The sequence below is a fragment of the Marmota marmota genome, unplaced genomic scaffold (assembly GCF_001458135.2).
Source record: "Marmota marmota marmota unplaced genomic scaffold, marMar, whole genome shotgun sequence".
Classification (NCBI taxonomy): domain Eukaryota; kingdom Metazoa; phylum Chordata; class Mammalia; order Rodentia; family Sciuridae; genus Marmota; species Marmota marmota.
This window is the reverse complement of record NW_026000052.1, coordinates 2,794,218-2,818,555: the sequence shown is the minus strand read 5'-3', so window position 1 is coordinate 2,818,555 and position 24,338 is coordinate 2,794,218. Positions and strand designations below refer to the sequence as shown.

The 24,338-nt window shown below is 62.8% G+C and overlaps 1 long non-coding RNA gene across 2 annotated transcripts; it reads left to right on the top strand.

Annotated features, from left to right (window-relative positions):
• Positions 1-1,428: 1,428 nt before the first annotated feature.
• Positions 1,429-22,959, top strand: LOC125619730. 2 transcript variants are annotated; one of them, XR_007351299.1, is made up of 4 exons: positions 1,429-6,332; positions 14,724-15,732; positions 17,065-17,207; positions 17,659-22,959. It is a non-coding gene; the product is annotated as an uncharacterized LOC125619730 (long non-coding RNA). The 2 variants fall into 2 exon arrangements; XR_007351298.1 differs by having other exon boundaries at positions 14,724-17,207.
• Positions 22,960-24,338: the final 1,379 nt, after the last annotated feature.

Below are 24,338 nucleotides of genomic sequence, written 5' to 3'. Positions count from 1 at the left end.
AGCCAGGTCTCCCCTTCCCAAATGCGGCCCTCATGGGGACTCACCCCGGTGGCTCCAGCTCTGTCCTGCACTCTGTGACACTCGTTGCCCTTCCAGGGCTGAGGTGGTCCCAGCTCCTTCTTCCTGGGGGTCCCAGGAGGGTTGAGAGGCCCAGCAGTCTGAGAGCACTTCCCACTTCTGTGGAAGTCCTGGCTGTGCCTCATGGAGAGGAGTCCTCATGCTTCCCAGGAGGAGGCCGTGGCCAGGGGGCAGCCACCCTAGGCCCCGGTCCCAGGGTCCCTGGAGGCATGGACCGAGGTCAGCGTGCAGGCGGTCAGGTGAACCCCAGGGCTCCAAGGCTCTGTGGCCTTCCTGGGTCCCCTACACACACATTCCGGGAGCACTGAGAGCGTCGGCATGATTGCCAGCCGGCCGGGAGGGAATGTCCTGGAGCTCGCGCCTCTCCCTGGACCCTGCCCTCTACTGTCCCCTCTGGGGGTTGGTGTGTGTCCTTTCACAGCCCTGACCGTGAGTACGACTGTCCTGCTGTGTGTCCTCCGGAGCAGCCTGGGCCCAAGAGTGGTCTGGGGACCCCAGCCCTGCAGGGTCAAGCTTCGGTGGACGGGCCCCGAAGGCAGCTGATGGGAGGTGGCAGCAGGGTGGCCTTCAGGTCCTGCTTCTGTCCCAGCTGGGCTCCAGAGGCCCTGCTCTCACACCTTTCCACATCTGGCCAAGGCCTCCACCAGCCTTCCCTACCCCTCTGCTCTGCCCACTGGAGACATTGCCTGGGACCCAGGTGGTACAGGAGGAGAGATGAGTTCAGGGGACACGGTGAGCCCCCTCCCCACCCCATTTTCTGAATCCTCTGGGCGTGGGAGGCAGACAGTGCAGAGGTGGAGGGGTGCCTCCCCGGGAACCTGGGCAGGAACTCTGCCCGCCGAGGCAGGTGCTGGGGTTGTGCTGACCGGGCAGGGCAGGCGGGTCCCCAGGGCACTGGGCTCCCTCCTGTGGCTCGGGAGAGCCCTGCACTGCCCAGCTTCAGGGTGTGCAGGAGTCTTGACCACACCAGGGCCCAGAACGCGGCTCTCCCAAGGCGGCTGTGGCTGCGCAGCTATGGGTCAGGCCCCAGGCCTTTGTTTCCCTGTGCCCCCAGGTGCCCTGGGCCCCCCTCAAGGCTCAGACTCCTTCTTCATGAGCCCCTGGCGTCCACCCTCCCTGTTCAGTTCCAGTGAGTGGCAGGGCCACACCTGCCTCTGGGTGCACTGGCCCAGGCGGTGGCCCCAATGCCAGGTCTGGTCGGAGACTGTGGTGAGAGGTCCCCATTGCCACTCCTGTGTAGGTCAGCCTGAGCCCAGAGCCTGCTCCCACCACACTGCCCTGCCCTGTCGGCCATGGCCTCCACTCGGCCCACGGCCTGGCCAGGACCTCAGCATCTGGGGCCTGCATCGGCCCAACGCCCGTGGCCCCTCTGCCGTGTCCTCTGGGTGTCCGAGACTCGGACCCAGCGAGCCAGATGCTCCTGGCTGCGACGTGGCGGCTCCCCGCCCGGCCTNCGGACGTGGCCGCCCCCGCCCCGCCACGTCGCCACTTCACCCGGCAGGCAGGAAGCGGGCTCGCTCTCTTTCTGTAAATTTTTGGAGGTTGTTGCTGCAGGGAACATCTGGAGGAGGTCCAAGGAACACAACTGGGAGAGGCGTGGGGCGGCGCCGGCTGGAGCGGCCATCTGACTTCACTTTGCAGAGACAACTGCAATTATGCCGCGAGGCTCGCAGCCGCTGCCGACCACGCGCTGATGTCAGTGGGGAGATATGAAGGTGGTCTGGTGACACACAACGTGCAGCACGTCCCCGGCAGCTCCTGGCCCTTGTGTGGACCTCGGGGTCTTTCCCGGCAAGGGAGAGGCGGAGGCCGGCAGCCTGGGGTCCTTTGCTTGGGGCTCACTGGGCCGTTTCTTCCCCACAGCCTCCATGGACGGGAGGCTCAGCTCTGTCTGCCCGTCCACTGCCGCCTCTGGGGATGGAAGCGTCCAGCCCTTCCTCAAGCAGGCCCTGCCTTCCACCCCATGCCTTTGCATGGGGAGGGGTCCAGGGCCAGGCATGGCACCCCCTGGCAGGCCTGCAGGGCTCCTAGCTGCAGCACTCATCCTGTGGTGGGCACAGGCCTCTGTGCCCCTTCTGTGTCCCCACGGTCACTATGAGCCATGGGAAGATTGCGGATGGCAACGTCCCTCGGTCCCTCATGCCCAGGGAAGGTTCTGAGCCTGGAGCTCTGCCCACTCTAGAAGAACAACAGCTGTCCTCAGTGTACAGAGGAGGGTGCTGACCCCTGGCCACCTGGCCGAGCCCAGCCTTCAGGGGAAGGGCCGCAGCTTCACCTGTAGGCTTGCCCCAGGCCCCTCCCCCAGGGCTACGGGGCAGGAGGGGCTCTCTGCCACGTGCCAACATGTTGGACGTGCGTGCTGTCCTCTTGTAGGACGGCACAGACAGGGTTGGACAGGTGGCCTGGCCTTGTCATCTCCGTGTTCAGTCTCAGGAATGCATCTGGGAACAGATCTGAGAAGCCAGTTACCCGGGCAGGTGAGCCAAGGCCCCTCTGGGCCTGCCAAGGGACTGGGCTCAGATCTACAGGGCCCGCCCTGGCACCATGGCCTGACTCTTGGGTCTCAGCCCCACGGGACTCAGGGCCTGCGGCCCCTGGCTGGTCTCCCCTGAGCGAGTCGCCTGTGGACCTCAGGGCCAGTTGGAAGCCACTCCGCAGTCTCCCTGAGTATAGGGCATGGGATGGGAAGCCGAGTTTGCCACGAGTCACAGGGCCGTGCTGGCTAGGTTGGTGGGCTCCAGCCTGCCCCCGGGGTGAGAGGCAGAGGTCACGGTCTCCTGTGGGGCCAGGGGGACTGACCTTGGGGCCCTGCCTGGAGCCAGGGGTGGGGCGGGGGCAGGATGCTGGCTGTCTGACTAGGAGGCCGTAGGTGGCAGTACAGCCCTGAGTCATGGCTGGGCCTCCGGCCTCTGGGGGGCCTGAAGGCATTTTTTCCGTGGAAAGTAGCTGCTGGCTGCCGAGTACCAGTGTGCTGTCACCCCCCCACCTCCGGCGGGCCTGGCAGGGCTGCGCTGTTCTTGCGACTGGACTTTCCCTTGGCCTGGGTGGAGCCGCAGCCCCAGGAGGGGAGACACCAGGTTTTGGATCCCTGCTCCTCCACAGGGACCTGACTTCCAGCCTGGGGTGGGAGGAAGTAGTGACTGCCCAGGTCGGCCTGCAGCAGGACAAGGGGTGACCTAGAGGTGGGTGTGCTCCTCCTGGACAACACAGCACGCAGGGCTCACTGTGCTGCTGGGCTTGAGGGCAGCCACCCTGAAACACCCCCAGCCACAGACCCCAGCCACAGAAGAGGCACCTGTCTCCCTGTGTCCCCTGCCGGTTCTCTGCTGGGCCAGTCAGAAGCCCTCCCTGGAGCCCTGAGCGCTCCCCTTGGAGACGCATGGCAGCCTCTGGAGCCCAGGCTGTGCCCTGAGGTCGGTGCTGAGCAGTCAGGGGCCTGCGGCTCAGGGTCAGCCCGAGAGACAAGCTTGGGGTCTCATTTCCTGCTGCTTCCCCTGCAGCTTGGGGAGGGGGTGCTGGGTCTCTGACCTGGAAGGGCGCCTCCAGGCTGGCCTGGTTGCAGGAGAGTGGCTCTGGGGAAGCTGCCCCCATCCAGGGCCTTTGCAACATGGCCCCAGGGCTTCTGCAGGGTGGCTCTGTGGCCTCCCCTGCGGCCCCTCCTCTAGGAACCTCCAGCGCCGTGGCCTGCCTGGGTTTCCCCCTCCTCTGGCAGACCCTGCCACAGTCCTCGGACTTCCACGCTCTCAGTGGTTGTGGAGTCTCGCGTTTTGGTTGCTGTTGTGACAGTGTCCTCCTGTCCCCTAGACACCTCCGGCTCTGCCCTGGCACACCGTGGGCTAGGCTGGGTGCTGGCCATCACTGCGGTCTCTGTGGTTGTGCGGGGAGGCCAGCTGCTCATCTTCCTGCTATTGCTTGCATACACTGTCCAGATGGTGGGATGTGCTGGCCTCGGCCTGGGCCTGGTGCTAGACCTTGACCCTGACCCTGGGGACAGGTGGGCTGGATGCCCATGTACCCTCTGCACTCACCTGGCCTCCACTTTGGGAGCTTCCACCCCTGGCAACCTGTGTGCATGGGTACACTCTGGCCTCCTGAGGTTCCATTTCTGAGAGACCTGCTGGGTGGACACCGAGGCCTAGTGGGGAAGAATCGGCTGGAGATCACACAGTCCGCTAGTGGCCGAGCCTGGTTCTGCCCAGACCCCCTGCTTCTCAGCCAGGGAGGCTGAGCAGAAACACACGCATATGCGTAGAAGGGACCTTCTAGAGGTGAGCTCAGTGGTCTCCTGCTGTTGGATGCTTACCCTTCCGGAATGTTCTGGTGCTCTCATGCTCTTCCTGACACTTGGAGACATCACAGCTCACTCGCCTTCCAGCCAAGCCTGGGCCCTCTTTCCCAGACATTGTCCATGGAGCTGTCCATTCTTTCTGTCCCTGGCCCTGAACCCCTGATCGGGCAGGGCTGCTGGGCATGCCGGCTCTTCTCCTGGGGATCTCACTGGTCGGGCCCCCGTGCGCCTTCTGCCCAAATTTTTCCAAGTATTTCTCCCAAGCAGAGAGTCAGAACGGGAACTGCTGGGCCACAGGACCTGTGCCTTGGGGGTCTTAGCTTCCAGGGAACCTGACAGGGCTTGGGGCCTCCGAGCAGGAGGGTGTGAGGACCGTCTGGGTCCCAGGACACTCTTCTCCCAGCAGAAGTTGCCACCTGGTGAGTGGACTGGGCGGTCTGCCTCCTTCCAGAAACTCTGCCACCAAGCAGATGGCTCTGCCTCAGACTGTCCCCTGCACCAGGGACCCTGATGAGAAGGAGGTGGCAGACTGGTGCCTGGCAGGGACGGAATGCTCCGGAACTCATCAGCAGGGAGGAACAGCCCCCTCTCTGAGAAGTCATGTCCCTGCTGGTGAGAGAATTGATTGGTTGGAGGGTCCTGGACTGCAGTGGTCAGCGGGTGGCAGGCCTCATGTGGCAGTCCACCACTTTCTCCCACCCTCCTTGCTGTCGGAGGAAGGCCTGGGGCCTGGGATCAGGTGGGGCCTCCTCTTCCTCCCTGGGCTAGAGCTGGACCTAGCTGCTCCTATGTCCTAGGTGTCTGAGGACAAGCCATGTCATCCTTGTTCCCGGCAGAGGACCCCAGGAGTGACTTTTACTCCCAGATGCTGCCCCTAAGCCCACCCCAGGGGGGGTGGAGGCCTGCCGCATGCCCACTGGGGCTGAATGGCAGACACTGAGGACACGGGACAAGGTCTGAGGCTGGGGAGATCCCGCCCCCTCTCTTTGGGGCAAGTGGATGGTGCGGGCCGTGTCCGAGTTCTGTTTCAGTGTCCTGAACCGCCCCAGATGGAAGGGCTCCGAGCAGCAGGAACCATGGTGCCCAACTTCTGGTCAGGATTTGGGGGGCCAGCTTGGTGGGCATGTGGTTCTGCCCAGGGTCCTGGAGGTGCTGCAGGGAGATGTTACCAGGTGCCCCATGTGACCATCACCTGGCCAGGGAGGCGGCCGAGGGAGGCAGCTCATGCATGGAAGGCAGGCTGCTTCCTCGCCACCTGGCCCCATGGGGCTGCCCAGTGTCCTCATGACATGGCAGCTGGTGGCCCCTGTGCAAGAGCTCCCACAGGGCAAGGCAGAACCACCAGGCCAAGGCAGAAGAGCCAGCCCTGTTGTCCCCCACCACCTCCCTGTGTTGTCCTGGTCACCTGGCCCTCAGACTGTCCTCTGGGGCTCAGCCAGTTCCCAGCAGTGAGACCAGCCACTTCTCCATCATAGCTCTGTGGCACTGACCTGTGGCCCATTTTCTCTGATGCATGGTTCTTGTCCTCAACAGGTCCCTGGTGCGCTGGGTGCCCAGGAGGGCTGTGGGTGCCCGCAGTGCGCTGGGTACCCAGGAGGGCTGTGGGTGCCCGCAGTGCGCTGGGTGCCCACACCTCTGCTATGCTGCCACCGGGGGCTGCAGAGCTTATGGGTCCTGCCAGGATTTCATGGGGCATGTGGCTTAAGAGGAGGGTACAGCGAGAATGCCACACTTTGCTGCCCAGTTGTGTGGCCTGTGTCCTCACTTGTGACCTGAGCATAATCATGGAAGTCCATCTGTGGCCTCTGGAAGCTGCGTGAAGATTTCAGCCAGCATCCAGCCTAGAGCAGCATGTGGATGACAAGGCTCCTGTGACCACGCTGACAGCCGGGCGTGTCTGTGCCCTGGGTCACCTCTTTGGAGAGCTGGGACAGTGTGCAGGCTGGAGGGCCAAGGGGAGCTTCAGGTGAGAGTCAGGGCCAGGGTGGAGGAAGCAGAGATGGAGAGGGCCATAGCATGGGCCAGGACTCTAGGCTCCCTGTGGAGCAAGCTAGTGCCCAGTTAGGGGTGGGTGGGGTGGGGACGGAACAGGAGGGCAGGCTGGGCACATCCCCCGCTGGCTTCAGGGTCCACTGCCCCTTCTGCCTCTGCTCTGTGCCTGAGCCCTGCTCCCCGCCACCAGGGCCTAAGGGAAGCCTCGGGCTCCTGTGCACGTTCCTGCCTGAACACAGGTGACAGCTGGACAAGGACATCTGTTTGTTGGAGCAGGAAAAATAACCCTGTAAAACAGCCCCACAGCCCCACACGTTGGCCTGGCCTCTGGTCATCTGGGCTGCCAGGCGTCCGTCCATGGCATGCTGCCCTGGCTAAGCTGGGTATTAGTGTAGGTTTTCGTGGGTCTAACGTCTGTCCCGAACACTCCCAGAGAGGTGGACACTCAAGGCTTCTTTTAAATGAAGAGAATAAGAACTTTTAAAGGAGGAATGAAGGTTCCATTCAAGTCCCGTTTGGAAGGACCCATGTCTGGGGGGCTCTGTGGGCGGCTCCAGGTCTTGGGGAAGAGGTGGGTGTGGGGGGCTGCCTCCCATTCTGGTCTGTCCCATGGCCACTTCCCCTGAGGCCACCACCACTGTCCCAGGATCTTCAGGGGCCTTGGCAATAGCAATTTCCCAGACCTCCCACCCCTGGCCACCTGGCCCTGCGTTGACCCCTCCCCTGCCACTCTGGTGAAAGCCCCCAGGTGAAGCCCAAGTGGGACTTAAGCCTGGGGCCAAGTGGCCAGTCCTCTTCTCCACTGGGCTGTCCCCAAGTCCCCTTATTCCCTGCTTCCAGCTTGGCCCAGCAGGGGTATCCAGCGGGGTCTGAGGTGACGCATGTCAAGGCATGGGGACTGTGTGGCCAGGCAGGAGAGGGGAGCTGCCCTGGGTGCGGGTGGCAGTCCTAGCAGGGTCCATCACCCACCGTGGCCTGCGCCATCCCTGAAGTCGTCCTGGTGGGGGGCTTTGGGGGAGGCTGAGGAGGGCTCCTGATGCTCTGCATACCTCCCGAGAGGCAGGGGACACCAGGGTTGGGTGGCCATGGGACAGACCAGAATGGGAGGCAGCCTTCCACACCGACTTCCTCCCCATGAGCTGGAGCCCCCACAGAGACCTCATGGGGGTGAGAAACTGTGGGGTTCCCAGCTGTGACTCTCACCAGCAAGGACCTCATACCTACGGTGGCTTCAGTGGGGGAGCGCGTGGGGCTCCTGGGTGGGGGGACATGCTGGAGAGAGAGGAGAGTTCTCTTGGACCTCTGCCTCCCTGGGAGGCCCATGTGGTGACCTTGGCCTGTTTCTCTGTGTGGCTCCCGAGGCTGGCCTCTGTGTGTCTGTGCAAGGGCCACTCGGCCTCTGCCCCCTCTGGACCCACGTCCCTGGCTCAGATCCTGGGCCCCACTGGCCTTGGCTCTCATGGCCTTGCAAAACCTGCAGCTGGGAGGGGAGGTCACCTGGCACTGGGCACCCTGAAGTATGGGTGGTCTGGGCCTCTGCAGGGGCTGAGCTGGGGACACTGGAAATGGAATGGAGCCAGCACATGGCCTTTGGGAGACATTAAGTTCCAAATCATATGGGGTTAAAGCAACTGGGCCCAAGTCCCTAGGCCAGACTGTCCGCGTTTGCCTCAGGCCCCTGCACCCTGCAGGCTGAGGCTGGGACCTCTGTGCCCACCTGAAGCCCTGTCCACTCGCAGGCTGAGTGTGCCCAGGTGGCCATGACGGACCGAGCTGCAGCCCTGGTGCCATGGACCCTTGCTCTGCTGGCACTGCGAGTGACCACAGCAGGTCTGCCCACCTCTCCAGGCCTCAGCCTCGCGGTCTGCGGAGTGGAGTCTGTGTTGCTCCCTGGGTCTTGGGTCTCTGCCCTTGGGTCAATTTAGAGGCACCGGAGGGAGCACTGGGGAGACTGGCCACCTGAGGGCCCACACTGGAAGGCTGGATGGTACCCGGCTGGCCACTTGCTGAGACCGTGGCAAGCTCCTCCCCCTCTGGGCCTCAGTCTCTCCCCTGCACATGAAGGTCTACGCTGGCTGGCCTGACGGCATCAGCCCAGCGTCACCTCAGTGCCCAGATGGTGCCGGTGGGACTGTGGGTCCCCTGCAGAGGCTGGAGGCCCACAAGAGGGCGGGTTGCATCGCCTGCCCCAGGTCAGTGTCTGGGAGGGAGAGGCTCCGAGAGCCCTGAGGGGGTGAACTTGGGCCCTTCCCCACTGACAGGCCGGGGTCCAGGCGCTGGGTCAGGCTGGCCTCCTGTCAGGGAGACTCTGGCCATGGAGGAGCACAGTTGCCAAAACAAGGCTTGAAGCACCTCGGAAAGCACGCAGCGGCTTCTGCAGGAGCCTTGGCCTGCCGGGGAGGGAGGGCCGTCCCTGTGAGAAAGGGCACGAGCCTCGGGCACAGGGTCTGTTCTCACCTGGCCCCGTTTTCCGGCTCTTCTCCCCAGCCCACATCCACCCAGGACTTTGGAGGTCTGCCCCTCTTTCTTCCCCACCACCCCAGCCCACCCTGGGAATGGGGCCCCAGCCCCACCTCAGAGCTGGCAGCCCAGGCACAGGACAAGGGCTGGGTCTACACCTGGGGTGGGAGCTGGACCCTTCAGATTTGCGGAGCACAGTGCACTAGGAGGACATGGGGCCTCATGTCCACATAGTCATGAGGAGTTTCTAGAGGGCGGCCCAGAGCATCCAAACAAGCAGGGTCTCCCTGGGCACGGGACGGGTCCTCCTGACCATGGCTCTCCTGAGCAGGGGACCCGGTGGGACCACGGTGCACAGACTGTGGACCTCAGCCTCCCCCAGCTTCTGTGGCTGCCCCAAGCCCACCCTCCCATGTGTGGCCCTAGATGCTGTGGGGGCCTAGGGGTGAGCACGGAGGCCCCGTGTGTGCCTGGCCCTCAGCCCTGGTGGCAGGAGCTCTGTGGTCTCCCCTGGCCTCCTGCCTGGCTGTCCCTGAGGTGGTGGGTGGGCCCCTGGACTGGGCCCGAGCCCCTTCCCCAGGCAGCCCTGTGCTCTTAGGGGTAGAGCTGGGGGAAGCTCCGCCTCCACCCCGAGGCTCTCGGCAGCTCAGGTGCAGCCTGGCCTGGCCTGGCCCTTCAGAGCTGCGTGCCCGGGGCAGGCCACTCCGCGCCTCCCTGAGTTCCAGCTTTGCACTGGCTCCGTGCTACTTCTGCAGAGGTCCCATCAGTGCCTGTCACGGCCAGGACAGGGGTGTGGACAGCAGCGGGGAGGGCACATCCCTGTGGCGGAGGGACCCAGGGTCCTGCCGTGAGCCCCAGTGTGCCCAGCATATGCAGCTGGAGTTGGACCCCAGGGCTCCGGACCACCCTGCTGTGCCCCCCCACCCTCAGGCCAGAGGTGGTACCTGGGCCCCTGGGTAGGCTCAGACTCAAGCTTAATTGACACCCAAGGTGTACCAGGAGCCCTGGGGGTCAGTACTTCCCTGTGGCCCCCATGCATTCTCCCTTTGGCTGGGGAGGAGGTGGGCACCCTCTCTTTCCTGCTGTGGCCCCTGAGAACAGATCCTACGCCCAACGGCACGGAGCAGCGAGACTCAGCCTGGACTCTGGACTTCCTCTGGAGGGTGCCGAGGGGAAGAGCAAACCTACCCGGGGGCGGAAACAGACCCAGGAGGTCAGAGGGGCCACACAGGGGGCAGCGCAGCGGGCCCAGGCAGGGCAAGATCAGTGTCCACTCCCCCACTCCTCAAGTGTCTCGCTCTCTGGTTCCAGAGAGAGGCCTTCCACTGGCTCCGGCCCCCTCCTCAGCTGTGGTGGATGTTTTGCTTAATGATACTTTGGAATTCAACCTGCTGCACTAGGATGTCCAGTTTAATGCCAATTAGTCTAGAATTGAGTGATTTTGTCCTCTGGGAATCCTGCAGGCCCGGAGCCTCCCAGGGCTCTGACTGCAGAATCACATCTTGGAGCCGCCCGTACCAAGAGTGGGCTCCCTCCCCTGGGCCAGCCCTGGGCGGCCTCACCACCATCCTGGCTGGAGAAGCCACCGGAGGGGCAGGAACGCGGGGGCCGGCCTGCGCAGGTGGGCAGTCAGACAGGCTGGGCAGTGTCCTGTGGACAGGGCGTGCTACTCTCCCCCCACCAGGCTTTCCTCAGCCCTGGGACTTCTCCTGCACCGGCTCCAGGAAACCCGTCCTTCAGTGCTTGCTCTGAGTCTCCAGCCTCTCCGTGTGGCCCCCGTGAGGCTGCTGGGACCTGGCTGCTTTGGCAGGCAGCTCTGGGGGGCCGTGGCCCCGGGCTGCCTGCCTTCCTCTTGGCCCACCCGGAGGCCACCTGCTTGCTGAGTGCTGGTGTCCTGGGGGTGTGAGGCTGGGCTCTGCAGGTGCTGCTCTGGGCTCGCTCCTGGATGGGGCGCCCAGGAGTGGGGCGACTGGGGGAGGCCCTGGGCTGATGACCTGCCTCTGTGTTGCTGTGAGCCGTCACTGTGTGACGCTGCGTTGCCTGCGTCGGCCCCGTCCATGCGGCCACATGACTTCTGTGCTTGTTTGGGACTGTCACCGAGGAAGCCAGCTGAGTCAGGGGAGGGTCGTGAGGCCAGGTGAGAGCCCTTCCTTTCTGTGAGATGACGTGTCCTGGGTACAGCTGCCTGGGCTCCTCACTGTCCTTAGGATAAGCCCAGCTCCCCTGCCCAGCCTTGCTGAGCCCATGGACCCCCAACGCTCCTCCCAGAGCCTGTCTCCACAGCCTTCCCTGCCCTGGCGGGAGCAGCCCTAAGCACCTGCTGTGTACCCAGGCATCTGCAGACACTATGCGGGGGGGGGGGTCCTGTGCAAACGCCCCAGCATGACCTGAGATCTGCTGCCAGCCATCTGTCACAGTGGGCTCCCCACATTAGCCTGCACTGGGGAACACACCCAAAGTGTGACTTGGAGACGCTTCGGGATGGAGTTAGATGACCTTGGCCCCTGCCCTGCTGGGACTCCCCATAGGAGGCTGTTGGCTGGAGACTGCTGAGCCCCTACTCCCAGCTCGAGGCACACAGCTGGTGCTCAATGTGCGTTTGTTGGGAGGGTGTCATGGTCAGTGGCATGGCACACAAGCTCTCCACTCAGGCAAGAGGTGTCCCTGTGTGTGAGCCTGGGTGTGTCTGACAGGACAGGAGGAGGGCACCTCTGGCCTGGGGACCTGGAGGAAGCCACACCTCTCTGGCTTGGTCTGCCCCCTCACAGTGTCCCATGGCCCCCTGGGCACCTTTCCCTCAGGGCACAGCAGCCTGGGGCCTGGCATTTGCTGCTGCCTCTGCCTGGTGCACCTCCCAGATATGGCTCTTGGCTGGGCCTTGTCTCGTGGTCCCTTGGATGGTGCGGAGGTGTGAGGAAGACTGCCGGGAGAGCCTTCCAGGCCAGGAGAGCTGGGCAGTGTCCTGTTGGTGGCAGAGACCTGACCTGCACCCCTCCCTGGCCAGCTCCTCAGGGACCAGCCTCCCTGTTGTCCAAAGAGAAGCTGGGCTAGGAGCAGATTCTCCAGGGGGGACAGGAGGGGCAGAAGCCAAGAAGGACTTGAGGAGAAGGAGCAAGAGGGGCCAGGCAAGGAAGGGTGCTGCCCCCTGCAGGGGACCCCAGCTCCTGGCCGGCAAGGGCGAGGTCTGGGACCCCCTTGAGGAGGGGCCTGCACACTTTCCCTTCCTCCAAACATGTTCAGGAAATGACCCTTCCCTTTCCTTCTCTGGGCAGCCAGGGGGGCTGGGCTGTAGGGAGAGGATGAGTTGGGCCACAGGCCTGCTCCACGGTAGGTCCCCACCCCAGGGACTGGGGCTGATCTGGGAGCCCTCATGGACCCCTGTCCCACTGGTCCCCTTGTGCCCATTGAAGCGGGCACTCACCCTAAAGCCCAGACACAAGTGGGCTGGCCCTGAGCCAGGCCTGGGGTGCAACCAGAAACCTGCCTGTCCAGGGCCACACATTCTGAGGGTGGGCGTCCCTGGTTGCCCCTGAAGCCACGGGAGTTTCTCCAGCGCAGAGCCGTCAGCAGGCCCTGGGGCTGTGAGCTGGCCGCACCACAGCTTGCCAGGGGCCTGTTTGGGTGTGCGAGGGGCAAGGCGGCTCTGAGACGACTCAGTGGAAGTGAGGGCAGGACCACACTCTGGTGCCAGACACTCGAGGGACGGGTCCTAGCCTTGTGCAAATGCCTCTTGGACCCAGCCTCAGTTTTCCCACCTGCACAATGGGCGGCTGAGAGAATGCATGAAGCCAGGCACTTCCTAGATACTTAAACTCTGGAAGTGCTGTGGTAGCCCCTCCCACCTGCCCAAGCTTGGGGGGAGGATTCATCTAGAAGGTTCTAGATAGGCCTGGGGCCTGGCCTGAAGCCCCAGGGGTCCCTGGCCTGTACTGCAAAGCATGGCACCAGGCCTCAGGACCCCTGGAGGGAGGTAGACGGACAGGGATGCCTTCCCTACATCCCACCGCCAGGCACGCTTGGCTTCTCCTCTGTCACCTGGAGACAGACTCTACTCTTGGCCCAGACCTCAGGAGTCAGGGTCGAGCTGTGGCCTGGACATGACCTTGGGCCTTCACCACGACTGACTCAGCTGTGGGGAGCCAGGGCTGGGGGAGCCGCTACTCTACCGCTAGCTACTTGGGTCTAAGCCTTGAAGAACGGAGGAACCGCCCTCTGCCCTGGGGCTGGGAATCTGGGGCAGGCTGGATCAGGCTGGAGCCACGGGCCTTCCCCCTCTGATGGTGGGACAGGCTCTGCTTTTGGGTGGCTCTTGAGCTCACCAGACATGGAGCAGCCCAGGTCTCCGAGCAGATTGGTTCAGGGGACACAGACGCAGTGGCACTGGGGTTCCACGAGGCCCCGCCACGCAGGGGAAGTGCTGCAGACGCAGTTTCAGAGGCTCCTTCCCAGGAGATGGACACGGCCCTGCAGTCAGCGCTTGAGGAAACCTCAGGCCTCCCAGGCCGGGCCTGGTCTCTCCTGCGTGGAGGGTGGAGGGAGCTGGGAGTGGAGGGCACCCGAGTTGGCCCGGCCAGGCCAGGGGAGGAGCTAGAGGGCCCGCCCTGTGGTCATTCAGGGCCTCGCCTGGGTGAGCCAGAGGGAATCTGCTACCCAGTCTCACACAACTGGAAACAGCCATTGGGGACCACCCCAGCGTGGGGGGACCTCCTCCAACAGCTAGCGTGTGCGGCAGGTGTGGGAGGCACAGGCCTCGTGGGGGACCTGCGTCCTGCAGCCAGCTCGTGCCCAGCACTGCTCCCAGCGGGTCTGGGGAGTAGCGGGTCCTTTGAGAGATTATGACAGGGGCTCGGACTCCAGGCCTTGAGGGTTTGGGTCCCTGGTCAGGTTCTCAGTCTCTGCAGGCTGCTTTGCAGAGTCACGAAACCCTCTCTTCAGATGGCCCTCAGGAGCTGTGGGTCTTCACTGCGTACCTCCAAGGGGCTGGTGTGCTTTCCTGGCCAGGGTACCCGTCCTGCGTCTTGGGAGAATGTGCCCAAGTCACGTTGACCCCATATGATTCCATGACCTGGCTCCTGGCTCCCTCACTCTGGGGACCTAATCACACGTGCCCTTCCCCCCTGGCCCCTGGTCCACTGTGCCCAGGTGCCTCCTTGCTTTGGGCTCGTTCTCTCTGCATGGCTGATAAGGCATCAGCCACGATGTCACCTGACCCTAGTTATAGGCAGGCAGGTGCCATGTCTCAGGGAGAGGCCTCCACAGGGGCAGGGGTCTGGTGGTCCAGCTTTCCCAGGCTCAGGCGGCTACACCTGCAGGTTCCGTGGGCTCCGAGGGCACTGGGGAGTGAAACTCTTCTGGGTGGGTCCAAGGTTTCCTGAGCAGACCTGCCTGGCTTGGCCAGCTCTAAGGTTGTCCCTCTGACCACTGAGTCTTGGGCGTGGGCCTGGGCATTCTCTGTCTCTCCCATGGTCACCCCCCAGTTCCTCCCTGTCCAAAGTCGTAACAAGTGGACCACAGTTCTGCATGGGTGAGCGTTACGGTGGGAATGTGGGGTGTCCCCCCAGAAGCTCCCATGTGGGACATGCAAGAAGGTTCAGAGGAGAAGTGATTGGGTTGTAAGAGTCTTAACCCAACCAAGTGAATTAATCCCCGATAGGGATTGACTGAGTAGTAACTGAGGTGCTAGGGTGTGGCTGGGGGTGGGAACTGGGGCCTGGCTTCGGTCTATACTTGTATCTGGCCAGTGGAGCCTCCCCCTGCTTCCCGACCATGATGTGAGCTGCTCCCCTCTGCCACCCTCTCCCACCATGAGGCTCTGCCCCACCTGGAGCCCTGAGGAATGGAGCGGCCTTCCATGGACGAAGGCTCTGAGACCCTGAGCCCGCCGATAAACCTTTCCTCCTTCCAGTTGTTCTGATCGGGTCCCTGAGTCACAGCAGCGAAACAGCTGACTAAAACAGTGGATGTGCCACACCCTTCAGCAGTGACCGGCCCTGAGTACCCAATGCCCAACCCTGCGTGTGCTCTGCCTTTCCTGGCGGTGGTCTCAGATGCTCCAGAAGCCCGGGCTGAGCTGGAGGAGGGAGCCGATGTGAAGATGCGTGGCCCTTTTTATACCAAAAGGTCTGCACCCAGCCAGGGCCTCGCAGGAGGCTTCAATCCCCCCTTCTGCTCTTCCATGTCTGGACACCAGGATGCCACCTCAAGTTGTCATTGGTGGGGCGGGCCTTCACCTGCCACCCCGCCTGCACACCTTGACGTTGGTCTTCCGGCCTCCAAGCTGGGAGGCAGCTTCCTGCTCTGTGTGGAGGCCCAGGGCTGGCGCTTGGCTGTGCCCCTTGATGGACTAAGACGGGCAGGTAGGGTGGCTGACCTCTGGGGCAGGCCCCAGGAGACCCTGTCCCGTCTCACTAGAAGCCCCAGAGCAAGTGTCCTGCATTATGTGGCATCCCCTGCCTGAGTGTCCTGTGTCACACACAGTGACTGGACCTCCCATGCAGCTACATTGTGTGGGAAAGCAGGTGAGCCCAGAGGCAGCAGCCCTGTGGGCCCAGGCTTACCCCATGCTGGGCAGTGTGTCAAGGGAAATCTGGGGGCCACCCTGTGCCACCCAGCAGCTCCTACAAAGCACCAGGACCCCATTGCTCTGGAGGGAAATGCTCCCTGCTCCTATTTCACAGATACTGAGATGGATAAGGAGAGGGTTGACTGGCTCTCACAGGGGCCAGTCAGAGGCAGGGAGGGGGGCAGGCTGGCTCAGGGTGTCCTGGGTCCCCTTGCTCCTTACCGTGTCTCCCCCTCTCGTCGCAGGGCTGGGGCCCGTCTCTTTGCCAGGGCCACCATGTCTGGGCGAGCTCAGCTGTATCTATTTGGAGGCCAGCTGTGTTCCAGGCTCTGGTGGTGATGTGCCGCCCCAGGTAGGAGAGAGCGCGTGCCCAGCGTGGTCATTCTCACGACACTTTGCAGGCTCCTCTGCACAGAGAGGCCTGGGGCACGTCTGGCTGGGTGTGTGGGTGCTGCTCTGAGCCCAGGGGCTGGGCTTGTGGGACAAGCAGGTGGCTGCTGGAGGCACAGGCTCCTAGTGTGAGGGCTCCCGTCTGCCCTGGGGCTTAGGGCAAAGCTCCAGGTCCTTCCCTGGGCTTCTGTGCCGGCTGCCTGGGGTGACGAGCTCAGGCGGGGAGCTCAGTGCCGCTGGACCTCGGACGCCCTTCAGGTTCCTAGAGGAAGGAAAACGCTGCTCATTTTGGCTGCTCAGGGGTTGGCAGGAGAGGTGACCTCTCAGTCCTGCAATAAAGCAGCAATAAAACGTGAATCAGGCAGGGACTGGCTTCGGTAAGTGTGAGTCAGCGCCGCCTGGGCTCCCGGGGCACCTCCGTCTGCAGGAGGGGGCCAGCTCTGACCCACCTTGGCGTGCTGTGACCAGAGGCAGTGGCTGCACCCTGCAGGACAGTGGCCCTGTGCTATCTGGGTGGGAAGAACTGCCCTCACCCTGTCCAGCAGGAGAGCTGTCCCCACGGTGTCTGGGTGTCCTCCCTGCCACATGGCTCACAGCCTTGGAGGGGTCCCTCCAGTTGCCCCAAACCCACTTCACCATGGCCCGCTTTCCTTCAGAACACCACTGCTCTTGGGTGTGCAGGGGCACCGGGGGACATTTGAGAAGTGACTTAGCGGTTCTCTGTCTTGTGACAGAAGTTTCGCCCCAGGCCACAGGCTGTCTGGGGCTGATGCAGAGAGAGCCCCCTGCCCCTTGCAGGTGGTGGTGGGTGTAATTAAGGGCTGAATCGTGTCCCCCCAGGTTCATGTGGTGAAGCCCCAACTCCTGGTTGGTGACATTTGGAGATAGACCCTTTGTGGAGGTGATCAAAGAGGTGCTAGGGAGGAGCCCTGGTGGGTGGGATCAGTGTTCTTGTCAGAGACAAGCCCTCTCTGTCTGTGTCTTCCTGTCTGTCTCCTTTCCCCGCCTTTCGGTCCCTCTCTTCAGCTCCTGTTTCTCTCTCTCTTGGCCGCCATCTCTCTGCCTCTGATTCTCTCTGTCTCAGTCTGTCTCTCTGCCTCCCCTCCCCCACATGAGGACAGTGAGGACGGTTATCGGTGGGGTGGGAACAGGGCCCTCTCCAGAACCCAGACTCCTGGGCAGCCAGCCTCCAGGGCAGGAACCACACACGTCTCCTGGGGAAGCCATCTGTGCTATTTTGCCATGGCGGCCAGAGCTGACCAAGTGCTCATCCAAAGCCCGAATGTTTCTCTAGGCCATGGCGGAGGCCAGCATTGAGACAGCCAGGAGCAACGTCATGACTGGCCATCACGCTGACGATCTGCAGCCCTGAGCTGAGCTGGAGGCCCTCCTGTTTCCCTGGACTTGGACACAGGAGGGGCAGCCTCGTCTACCTGGGTGAGTCTGCTCAGCACAGGGCCCTGGGCTCCTGGGTCTGCCCTCGCTCCTGCTGATGGTCCCAGGAGCCCAGGGCTCTCCTGCAGTCCTACAGCACTTTGCAGTCTTAACACGGTTCTTGAAACCCCAGGTGGTTTTATTTCAAGTGCTCTCCAGGTGTGCAAAGGCCTCATCTAAGCCAGTCACCTGGTGCTGGGTTATGCACCACAGACCCAGCACATGAGGGCAACACCCGGGTAGTACCCTGTGGTGTCTTTGGGAAGCACCCTGGCCTGGCCTGGCAGGTCACGCAGTTGGTCGTGCTGGCTCGACTGGGGGGATCCATTGCCCAGCTCATGTGGCCGCTGGGAAGGTCTGGGCCCTGGCGGGCTGTCACACTGAGGCCTTTGGACCTAGCCAGTGGCTGGGGAGGCTGGCCTCAGGCCTCTCCGACGCATAGCCTTCCTCATAGGGGCCAGCGAGGTGGAGATCTGCCAGCAAGACGGTGCTGCCGTGTCATGTGAGGCAATCAGGAGGTGGCCTTCCTTGGCTGTATCCTGGGAGCTGCAGGAAGTCACAGATCCTGCCTCCGTACAAGAGGAGGATGGCAGAGGGCACAAGTTCCAGGAGCACGGATGGCAGAGACCTCGGGAGAGTCTGTCTCTCTGGAGCCCCATGCTAGCACCTCCTGGATGCAAAACGTCCTTCCTTCTCAGAGCTCCCGGGGGAGCCATGACAGCACCGGCTCCGAGTGCAGAAACCCTGGTCCAAAGCAGGCCTGGGGGTGGAGGAGGCTCTGTGGGTGCCATCCTGAAGTCTAAAGAGGCAAGTGACCCATGTCCCGACCATGCCCAGCGTGCTGGTGGAAGGGCATGGATGGCAGCTGCACACAGGAATGCTGGAGGCCATGGAGGGCCACTGGACCATGCAGCTGTGAAATCCACCTGGTCAGGGAAGCCCCCTGGCAGCTGGCAGTCACAGGAATGATTGCCCCTGGCCCTTGGCTCTGCTCTCTGGGCTCTGGGTTCTGAGCCCCGAGTTCCCCTGGTGTTCCTGGACACCTGAGTCTCTAGCCAGGCTGCTCCTGCCAGGAGAACTCGGGGGTGCCCTCTCCTGCCCAGGTGGATGTCACAGCTGCATGGCCCAGTGGCCCTCCATGGCCCCCAGCATTCCTGTCTGCAGCTGAAGTCCTTTTCAGAGGTGTTTCTGCCTCCCCCCGGGGTCACACCCCTGGAGAAGCTGTGTGTGTGGGGGTCTTCCTGCCACAAGCTCTCTCCAGTGTGGGCTCTGCCGGGGAGGCCAAGGGACCGCACCCTCAGCTCCCTGGAGGCTCACTGGCGGCCTTCTCTGGGCTGAGCTGTCCTGGGTGCCTGCTTGTGGCCACAACAGCACCACCTGCCATCCCACAGGCAGAGGAGTTTCAAAATCAAGTTCTGGTTCCTTTTGGCCACACAGCTGTGCCTTCAACACCCTCCCCATCCTGCAGCGAGAAGCCAGAGAGCACCCACGCAGCTGCAGAACTTTCTCCCCTGCGTGTGTGGCGAGGACTCCCTCCTCATTTCCAGCACTGCGTTCCTCGTCCCCCGGCCCCTGGGCAGTGACGGGCCAGTGCAGTCTACCACTTCGTCTGATCAAGGCACTGAGTCCTCTACCTCCATCCCTGGAATCTGTTCCCCCGTCTGGTTCTGAAGCCACTGTCGCACGTCCAGGTCAGACTGAGCATCCCTGATGCCCAAACCCCGAATCTGAAATGCTCTGAAATTGGGAACTTTCTAGCACCAGGATGAGGCTCAAAGTTCAGATTTCAGTGTATTTTACATTTTTGCATCAGGGATACTCAGCGGGGAAAGTCTACGACAATCTCCCCCAATCTGGAAAACTCTGAAACCTGAAACACCCTGGTCCTGAGCATCTCTGGTGGAGGATACTCAGCCGGCACCTGTTTTAACAGCTCCACTTGCGGGTCCAAGTCGCGGGTCAGTTAGCCAGTGCTGCTGCCCCTGGCCACACAGACCCAGCCAGCCTGGGAAGGATTGGCTCCCAGGCTCTCCGCTGGCAGAACTCAACTCCTCGTGGATGTAGAATTAAGAGCCTCTGTTTCCTGCAGGCCACTGGCTGGGTGTCCCAGTTCATGGCCACCAGGGCTCCCCAGAATGGCAGCTGGCTGCAGCCAAGCCAGCCGGGGCCCGTGTTCAGGGAGATGGATGTCAAGGTCCTATGTAATGTAGCCTCAGAAGGGACCCACCCTCCCTTCTCCATAGCCTGTTGGCTAATTCTGCCCCGACTCAGGGAGCGGTCACCCGAGAGCATGGATTCAAGGTGGGTGACCAGGCCGTCTGGAACTCTCCCCACGAGGGGGTCGCAGCTTCTGAGCTTGTGCCCCTCCCGTCGGTGCTCGGACCCCACCCCCTCCTGCTCAGTGACCTGGGGAGCTGGTCTCTAGGCCTCCACTCCTCGGGCTCCTGATGGAGCGGGTCCTGGCAGACAACCCCTGGCCAGATGACACACAGATGGCCCTGGGTCTGCCTTCCTGCCCACTGAGTCCTGGCGAAGGCCCGCCCCCTGTTCTGCAGCTCTGGCCACGTGTGCCCTCTCCTGGCTCCTTTGGGGTGGACCCCAGGCTCCTCCCCTCTGAGCCCAGGGACTGTGGCCCTGATGTGCCACAGGCCCCACCTGCTCCACCTCCTCACTCTCTGGACGTTCTGGAATGTTCCCCTGTTGGGCTGGATGTCCCCTGCTCATCATAGTGCTCTCCCGGGTGACAGGGGACACCTCCAGGCCTCTCCCCCAGGACAGAAGGCTGTGGCCTTCCCTATGGCAGATAGATGGGTCTAGAATAGAACAGCAGGCTTGGAAACCAGCCTCTCAGCCGAACAGGGGCTCCGCGGGGCAGAGGGTCCTCTGTTCCACCTGAGGCTGCACAGGGCTCACACAGATGTGGGCCAGTTAGGCACTGGGAGGCTCCAGACCCCAGACTCCCTCTCTCTGGGGAGGGAACTGAGGCTCAGAGGTGGGAAGAGGAAGGGCAAAGGTACCCAGCCAAGGGGTGGAGGATCCCAGACCTGCTCACATTCTTCAGACTGACAGCTGTTGCTGCCAGGGGGCAGGAGGACAGGGACTGGGAAGAGGCAGTGCCAAGGGGAGGGGCCAAGCCCACAGTCACGTGACCTTTGCCGGCAGGTGAGTCTCACCTACTAGGCTGAGTGACCTACTCAGGGAGGGTCACCCGAGGGCCTGGACTCAAAGTGGGTGACCAGGCCGTCTGGAACTCTCCCCACAAGGGGGTCGCAGCTTCTGAGCTGTGCCCCACCCACAGGAGCCCAGCCTGGCGTGTGCTCTCTGTAGGGGGTGGGGGAGGGGAGGAGCAGGGTCCGAACGTCAGCTTCTGCGCGTCAGGGAGGGAGAAGTCGAGTCTGCAACCTCATACCTCCCTCTCAGGGGCCTCCTGAGGTTGTGCGGGCCTGGCCGAGTCCGACCTGGGCTTAAAGAGGATACGGAGAGGACAAGTTGCCCTGGGCCCCTGCAGGCTGGCCTTGGGTTCCTGGGAGTACAGCGGGGCAGTCACCTCCCTCCAGAGCCAGGCCTGCCCCGGAGAGGCAAGGGCAGGTGTCCCGCTTTTGGCTGCTCACGGGTCTGGCAAGCTGCTGAGTGTCTGTCACAGGGGGACAGTGCTCCCGCCCTTGTGCCTCACTGGGCAGGAATGGGCATCAGGTGGGTGGAATGCCAAGGCTCTGTGCGGTGGGGAACCACGGACCCGCAGTTAGAGCCAGTCTGCGTGTTGAACGGGTCCCAGCTGCGGCTCAGCAGAGCTGTCACCAACAGGTTCCCAGCACTGAGGCCTGGGAGCCCTGACCAGCAGCCCCACGGTCCACCCACAGCATTGGTGCTTGGCCATGTGCTCAGACAGCGAAACACCAGTGACCCTGCAGGATCTTGAGGTACGTGAACACAAGAAGCCAGGTACAGTTCCAACAGCCCTCTAAGCCACATGTCCCCAAGGATGAACGCGTGGGGCCAACTTACAGGAGAACAAGGGAACCCAAAACCCAGGGTGCTTCTTCCCTCTGGGGAGATGTCACCACTAACTGTGTCATTGCTACTGCCCTCACTGCCCCTGGGGAGACATGGCCAGCCCCCTGTTGAGTCACTGCGGGGAAGCAGCGACCAGCTTCTGAGTCTGGGACCCCCTGAGCCTGGGCCCCATGCCACACCCCTGACACCAAGTGGAAAATGTTGCGAGTGTGGGCACAGGACGCTCGGCTGGGCTCCCTCAGAAGCAGTCTGAGCAGAGATTCAGGCGCGAGTGGGTCTTTGGAGGTGACCTCAGGAAATTCTGGTAGGTGTGTGAGAACCCACCCAGGGCAGGGCACGCTACGAAGCCAGTGGACAGTCAGGGCGCAGTCCCTGGGACATGCCTGTACCATGGAGATGGACACCCAGAGGAGACGGAGCAGGGTGATGACCCACCCTCGCATCCTTTGCTGGCCCGTGGTGGCTCCCGGGCGCCCACTGCCCAGCTCTTTGGGCCTCCCCCGCATCTTGGGCTGAGCTTGCCTTTGCCATGGAGCACCCAGAAAAACCCTTTCAAGCTTGACCATGGGGGACTGGGCTCATGGGGCCGAGGAATGCGCTCAGGATTATATTTGTAGAAGCTGATTTGGATCTAGGTCCCGGCCAGGCCCAGGTCCCATGCTGTCCTGCCTTGCTGTGGTCCTGCTTGGCCAGGGGCAGGGCCTGCGGTGTCACAGGTGGGTCTGCATCTCAGGACAATGGAGATCACACCAGCGTCTGGCTCCAGCCTTTGTGCCTTAGAGCCGGGAGACATGTCATCGCTGCGGGAATAAGTGTTACACTCTGTCCAGACCCAGAGCCTAACGAGGCCCAGATGCCCAGGGGAGGCCAGCAGACGTGGGTTTTCCATGTAAGGCCAGGGCGACTCCAGTAGCGCCAAGGCCTGACTGGCAGGGGGGCGTGTTCCTCAGGTCTCCGCGGAGTGCTCAGCTCTGGAATCAGATTCTCAGCTCGTGGTGCTGGGCCTCAGGGTCTGTCCAGGGATGATAACCAGGACCCGTGAGGTCACAGGATTCCCGGGGCTGGGCGGGACCGCGAAGGAGTCGGCTCCATCTTGGTGCTGGGAGGACGTGGACAGGGGCCCAGGGAGGGGCGGGTGTGCCCAGCTCTCACAGCTACTTCGAGGTGAGACTGAGCTTTCCTAACTGCTGCCACCGTGCCAGGTCCTGCGCAGGGCCTCCTGCCCCTCCCCCAGGCCAGGGTGGCTGGGGAGAGCTCAGGGCAGACATGTGCTTGGGTGGCCTGGGACAGGAGTGGAGGCAGCAGCTGGGCCTGTGTGGGTGTCGTTGGGGACACTGTGAAGATCACCGAGGTGGCCCTATCTGGCTGTGGAGAGCTTCCCTCCTGGGGCAGGACCAGGCAATGCCCAGTTCATGGCCTTCCTTGGCCGGGTGCCAATGCCAGGTTAGCCCCACCACCCTCCAGAGGTTCTTGGTGACCATCTCTCGGCCACTTATTAAAACCATGTTTTTCTCCACCGAGAGCCTGTGTGCTCACCGTGGACGTTCACACACTTCAGCCAGGTCTGACGGTCGGACAGCCCTGCAGGGACACGCAGAGAGGGACGGGCAGCGACTTCCACAGGGCCTTCTGGCTCTCGCATGCACCTCTTGGGACTCTCAGGGGCCACATCTACGCTGGTGAGCAGGCTGCGGCTCTCCCAGCTGGGCAGGTCCTGGGTGCTGTCCCGTGTCTGGGCATGAGCAGGGGACCTGGGTCTCTGGGCATGAGTAGGGGACCTGGGTCTCTGGCCCTGCCTCCTGCAGCTCGCAGGGAGGGTGGGCACAACCCTGGGGTCCTTTGGGGCCTGAGCATGCTGGTCACATTCCGAGGGGTCTGCTGGTGGCAGGACACCTCCAGGTCCTGGTGAGCATCCTCGTCATTCACTCTGTCCTGTCTCATCCAAGGGTATGGAAATGAGGCCTGAGGGGCAGTGGGGCCGGAGGGGCAGCGGGGCCAGAGGGGCACGCGCACGCTGGGCCTCACGGCTCTTCCCGAGTGGATCCCTCCCTTGGTGAGGAGGTGCTGGGCAGGGCTGAGATAGGCATCTCCCTGTTCTCGTGAATGGCCTTCCAGGCCAGATGCCTGCTCTGCTGCAATGAGCACAGCACACTCTGGCCCTCTTGTCTGCTCCTGAGGGACACTGAGGAAGGTCCCCTTGTTCATCAAGATAAAGAATGCTTCTGCTGGGTGCAGAGTTGCACCCATGTAATCCCAGCCACTAGGGAGGCTGAGGCAGGAGGATCGGAAGTTTGAGGCCAGCCTCAGTAACTTAGCAAGTCTCAAAAAAGAAAATGCGCTGGGGTGTAGCTCCATGATAGTGCTCCTGGTTCAGCCCCCAGGACTAGGTATGAACCAACCAACAAACACACTGCAGCAGCCTTCCTGTGTGCGGCTGGCTGTCTCCCAGCTGGCTCTCCAGGTGAGGACTACCAATCCCAGTTGAAGACCTGCGTTTTCATACAGTGATGAGGGACCTATGGGAGAGCCACCTGCTCCCTCTACCAACAGTGGGATAGGGTGTCCATTTCCCTTGGGCACCAAACACAGGGACTTTCCCATCTTACTTTCATCAGACAGGATGCAGGTGGCCCTTCTCGCCTGAGTGGCTCTGTCCTTGAGATTCGCTAAGGCCACCACCATGAGCCCCAGTCAGGCCGGCTCACCTTGCTCAGGCAGAGCCCGAGCAGCTACCCCTGCTCAGGAAGTCCTCCTCCCCGCTCCCTAGGGCTCAGCCCAGGGCTTCCCCGAGTGCTCCTTAGAGAGGAGCTTGGCGGCCAGGTGCCCACAGGGGTGTGCTCGACCCGGAAGTGCTTCCCAGCACTTCCTGTCTCCTTCCATGGCTGAGAGTGGCACTTGATCCTGCCCGGGGTCCTGGAGAGGTCCCTGTTGGGGGTTGCTTCACACACCGACTGCAGCATGCTGAGGGAGTCAGCTCCTTGCTGGGCAGCACTGCCCAGAGGGGACTCTGGCCACAGGCTCTCGTCCATTCTGCTGACTCATGTCTGGAGGACAGACTCTGGGGACATCTACTGCTGCCCTCCACGCTCCCAAGCTCGCTCTTTCATCCCAGTGTGAGTA